General features: G+C 43.6%; 1 protein-coding gene across 1 annotated transcript in view; it reads right to left on the bottom strand.

Moving 5' to 3' along the window:
- LOC123418199 (ATP synthase subunit 9, mitochondrial) overlaps positions 1 to 5000 on the bottom strand; it is a 9515-nt gene that overhangs the window by 1968 nt on the left and 2547 nt on the right. The window contains exon 1 of the mRNA XM_045106963.1: positions 1 to 5000. This exon is cut by the window's left edge and continues 1968 nt beyond it; it is cut by the window's right edge and continues 2547 nt beyond it. The gene's annotated coding sequence lies outside the window, so the exon portion shown is untranslated.

Raw genomic sequence — 5000 nt, 5'->3', positions numbered from 1 at the left:
TATGGAAGCCACTATGAGTATATATCCAGGTATGCTTCTAACTTCACCTCACGCCATAAACGGAATCCCTATCATGAGCGCAACTGTATTTACAAGTTCAGTAGCCTGAGTGAGCTTTCTCCTCAATATGGATGTGGTGATTGTTCATAAACTCCTTGAAAATCAGACAGACTTATTATCAGTGCTCCAAGCTCCATGTGTTCTAGGGCTAAGACTACGTTGGTGTAGGCTCCCCTTATCCTTCCTCTGGCATTCGCTGATCGATTTCTAAATGAGTGGAATTTCTATTCTCTAACTGCTCAAATAGCAATGGTTTCCTGTTCCGCATTGACCCTAGGATTGGCGGCTTGGCTTAAAGAATATGGGATTCTCTTTCCGGTGGAAAATTTCATCTGAAAATGAGACTGAGACCTACTTTTCGAATTGTCAGAGGCTATGAGATCCACTTTCTTTTGGAAAGGAGAAGGGAGAAGCAGCATTTCAACTGTGTGAGGATGGACTCTAGACCCACTCGTTCTGATTCTGTGATTGCAATTTCTCAAAATGGATCATAAAGTTGATCCTGTTTACTAACTCACTCTCGAAGTAGAAGTACCGGACCAGGTAACCAGAAGATAAGGCCACTCGGCAAGACTGGACTAGTTTAACACGGCTATCTAGTGGAACACTATATATATAGGACTTGTAGAGCTTGAAAAAGCTTGTTTTGGTCTTTTTTTCTCTTTTCTGGGTACTGAACTTCATAGACAGACTTACCAACTGATGAGCCAAAGTAGCAAATTTCTTCTTCCTGGGAGGGGCGGACTCTACGTTGGTAGATCGAACTTTCATTTCTTCCTTCCATTTCATCTGTTCAAGTAGTCTCCTTTTCAAGTAGATACGCTTTGATACCAGACTGGTGTGCATTCTACGCTTACCCAGCGAGCGAAGGAGCGAGCCAATTCCTCTGTTCCGGTAGAGCCAATTCCTTTGAAGAATTGTTTACTTTCTTGTCTTTCCTCCAGTGAACAGAGTGGAAGACCAGGTATCTTCGTAGTTGGCTCTGGAATGATTGCTTGCAGGATTTCATATTTTCCAGTGATCAGCTTAGTTGGAAGAGATAGATAGGAGAAGCGAATGCCAGATGCGCGGTGTGCCAATCAATCCAATTTCGTGAGATCGAGTCAAGATAAGAAGGCAAAATTCTTTGGAGTAAAGTCGCCTGGAAGAAAGAATAGGAATTGATCTAGCTATAGTATAGATAGAGTGTCAGATGAAATGCTTGACAAGGCAAGGAAACAGAACTTCCACATCCTCTGTTCACACTACCTGGATTGGAATTGGTTCTATCGAGATATACTGACTTGAAACAGGAATTTCTTGGTAACTGCTGCTTCTTTGAAGCAAGTGCTTTCGGGTTGGCTCTTCTGATATGTGTATTTGCTACCCATACGGAACAATTTCATTGATGAAAGATGGATGGCTATTCTCCACATTTGCCAGCACAGTGCACTTTTTCTTCTATTTCGTGATTCCTTTCTTTCTGTCGCCATTTGAAAATGGATTTCTCCTCCTGGTTTTAGTCACACACGTCTTTTCCACCTAGGAAGGATGCCCCTACGATCATTCCATGCTCTGCCTTCGCCCGAGCGGTCCCCAGGGAAGGAAGCCAATAATGGGAGTGTCAGGGCGGAACTTCATTAATGAAAGGATTTGCACTGCCCCACCGTGCCGCAGGGACGAACTTCAATAGCCCATCATAGCACTCTCAGTCAGGGGGTTAGGGAACTCTTGAAGATATCGATAGAATAACATTTCTTTTTCATAAGTTTCAGTGGACGCAGAGCCAACAAGTGCTGTTTTTCAGCGTAAGGTCAGGTTACAGAAAGGCCTATTTTGATAAGCAAGGCATTGCAAACAAATAGGTAGAGCAGAGAGCTAACCTAAGGAGCGAGCTTGTTGTAGTTGGTCTAAAGGGGGAAATAAAGGACTGTCCCGCTACTACTTCCTTGATTCCCGGGAAAGAAGGAAGACCGAGGGTAACTAACTCTTCCTTCTGAAAAATCTATATCCCAGCTCGTTTTCATCGAGCCTTCCCCCCGTTTGGAGTATAGCCAAGTGGTAAGGCATCGGTTTTTGGTACCGGCATGCAAAGGTTCGAATCCTTTTACTCCAGAGCATACTTATTCTAGAAAATAGAAAAAGAAAAAGAAAGTCTCATCCCTAATAAATAAATGAAAGTAGATTTACATTCTTTTTGTATTTCTAGGGGGAATGTTGAGGCAAACTTACGATGCTGACAAGCTGGTTAGGTGCCGAGTTGGATTAGACATCGCAGGTTTCAGTTTAAGAATTGGGAAGAGGTTAAGAACCTAGTGGAATCCACTGCGAGGGGAAGTGCTGAAGTGAAGAAAAGCCCCAATTTTGGAGAGGATTGCATAATTGGAGAGTCGAATTGGAGCAAAGCCGTGATCTGGTAGGCGACTGGTACAAGTGCTAGACTGGAGCTAGACAAGAAGCGTTGAGCAGGAACTTGAGCAATTCAAGAAACCTTAGAAGAAACTGGATATGTGGCAACAAGAAGGGCTTAGCCAGAATCTTGAAACAGGTATGATACCGGCACATATCAGCCTGATGTGATGTACCTGAATTCATTCATGTTCTGTGGAGTCTTTCTTTTAATATTCTTATTTTTTCTCAGTTTAATTAGGAAGCAAATGCGGTTTCAAGATGAACTCAACCTCGAAAAGGAATTCAATTAGCTGTGCAGTTAGCCCTTTTATCTTTAATAATTGGTTGAAATGGATATTGCCTGTCACTTGAAAATAAGGTTGTTTCATTTAGAATTCAGCAAGTTTCTTAGAAAATTGTTGTTAAACAGGTTGACGTTCCACTGGGAATGGAATAACAAAGGCTTTTGGCAGTTTGTGGATCGAGATGTGATTCGCTTTTTGAGTAATAGTTTCTTTCATTTGGTGTGCTCTTCCTGGAACCGGTAATAGGAAAAATTTGGTGCATTCTACTTTGCTGTTATGGTATTTACAATCCTTGAATTGTTTGAACCTGACTCTCATTATCTGTCTTCATGGTCTGGAGGGTATTTTGGATATCGTGGAGGTAACTGACGATGAATTCGTCTCTTGCCTCACCGATCTGAACACGGAGTTTCCGAAGCTACAAGAGTGCTTGGTTAAACGGTGCCATTAAGTTTCAACTGTCTTTAAACTTACTACTTCAAGTGCAATTATCAACTCCTTGCAAAATTGTTGGCTTTCTCATCTACAAAAGGCAACTCTGGTATTCAAGGAAACAGATAATTAGGTTCCACTCACTACGTCAACTAAAGCAACTGCATCTGGAGCACTTACCAGGGAAAATAGAATAAATAATGACGTAGTACGAGGGGATTTTTTTTCTCACTATTGCCATCCTGTGTTCAGTTCCAATTTCGTAGTAGGAGACAGACTCAAAGTCAATAGATTCCTGTCCTTTTCTATAGAAATAGGCTTGGTCAAGTGCTTAAAAAAGAGGTGACCCGAATGATTTCAATGAATTGCTATTTGGTCAGATTGGAACAATTGGATTCGAAAGGAAAGAAAGACTGTGAACGAAGAGGGCCGCCCATGATCGATTGGATTCGGCAAATAAAGTAGAGGGCCCGCCCGTGTCACCACCAGTCCACCGAACCAGCTGTAGATCGCTAACTCTCTTGTCGACGCCCGGAACTTATGTACGAGTTAAGAATGAATTGTTCCCGAGTAGAGAGGGCAGGATAAGGATTCAGTAAGAAGGAGAGTCTACTTATGGAAATGCCATCCTCTCTTTCCTCAGTAACGGAGTGACTAGCTACCCCGACTTTTTATTCCAGTTCCATTCTTACTGGTGCAGGAGTCCAAAGTGCATCTTCCAACTCCCTAACTGCGTCTTCCATGAAGTTCGGGAGACCCCTCACGTGCCGCTGCCCGTGAGACTCGCCTTTGTACACTTTGCGCACCGCTTCGACTAGACCCCGCTACTACCTCGTATCCAAATACCTGCGATCTAGCTCATTCTTTTTTAAGCCCTGCAAGCCTAATAGAACCTTGTTTCCTGGGCCAAGTCAGCCTATAAGTAAGTAGGGCTGAAGACAATTTGTTTGTTAGTTTTTCAATCTTCTTCCTTCTATGCTTAGAGTAAGTGGAAATGACCTCCTTGATCAGCAAGTAAGCGAGCGGTAGTTCAGTCTCCGACAAGTGAGGCCGAATAGCCCCTGGTGTCCTTTTCCTTCTAAACTAGCTGCTCTCGCTTGACTCTTCTAGTGAGCAAGCAAACTGGTCGGGGAACAGGGTCGGATCAAAGTAAGGAATGGGAATAGCACTCACTCGTTGAAGGTAAGCCAGAAACAGGGGTTGTCCTCTCCCTTACTTAAGTCCTAGTCCATCTTTTCGTGCCCCAAAGGGGAAGTCAAGCAATAATGAGGGAACTTGACCCACACCTGACGAAAGAGTTTGGTAGCTCGAAGGAAGCAGAAGCAAAACCTGCTTTCTTTCTGTCCCAACCTCCAAGGGTTCCTCCCTGTATGACATAGTCCATTGGATTGGGGCAATGGTACGCACCTATGTTTGGTGTCCCCTCTCTCACTTCCTCGTCAGATCCTGGTCCCAAAGGGCAATACATTGAGTCGGAAAGACGGGGGGGGGCTTTCGTAAATTCCATTCTGTAGCCGAACTAGCCCCTGGATCAGCTCTCATAGTGGGAGAATCAGAGTCAAGTTAGGCGCAAAAGAGGGGGTTGACATCATTCGTCGTGATTGGATCAATCAGACTCCCCCACAGGAAATGCCAAGGGGCGCCCTTTCTCATTATCATCTACCGCCCATTTCTTCATCATCTGCTGCTGCCTTAAGTGCGTAAAGTAGGCTCAGCTTCTTAGGTTTCTAAATATCTTGTAGTAGCCGAAGGTAGTCCAGTCCGCTTGTTAGATTGAATTGAATCTTATATAACCTACGTAGCTAAAGAGAAAATCATAATAGTCTAAGTGGA

Source organism: Hordeum vulgare, unplaced genomic scaffold, assembly GCF_904849725.1.
Source record: "Hordeum vulgare subsp. vulgare unplaced genomic scaffold, MorexV3_pseudomolecules_assembly, whole genome shotgun sequence".
Classification (NCBI taxonomy): Eukaryota; Viridiplantae; Streptophyta; class Magnoliopsida; order Poales; family Poaceae; genus Hordeum; species Hordeum vulgare.
This window is presented reverse-complemented; position numbering and strand designations above follow the sequence as displayed.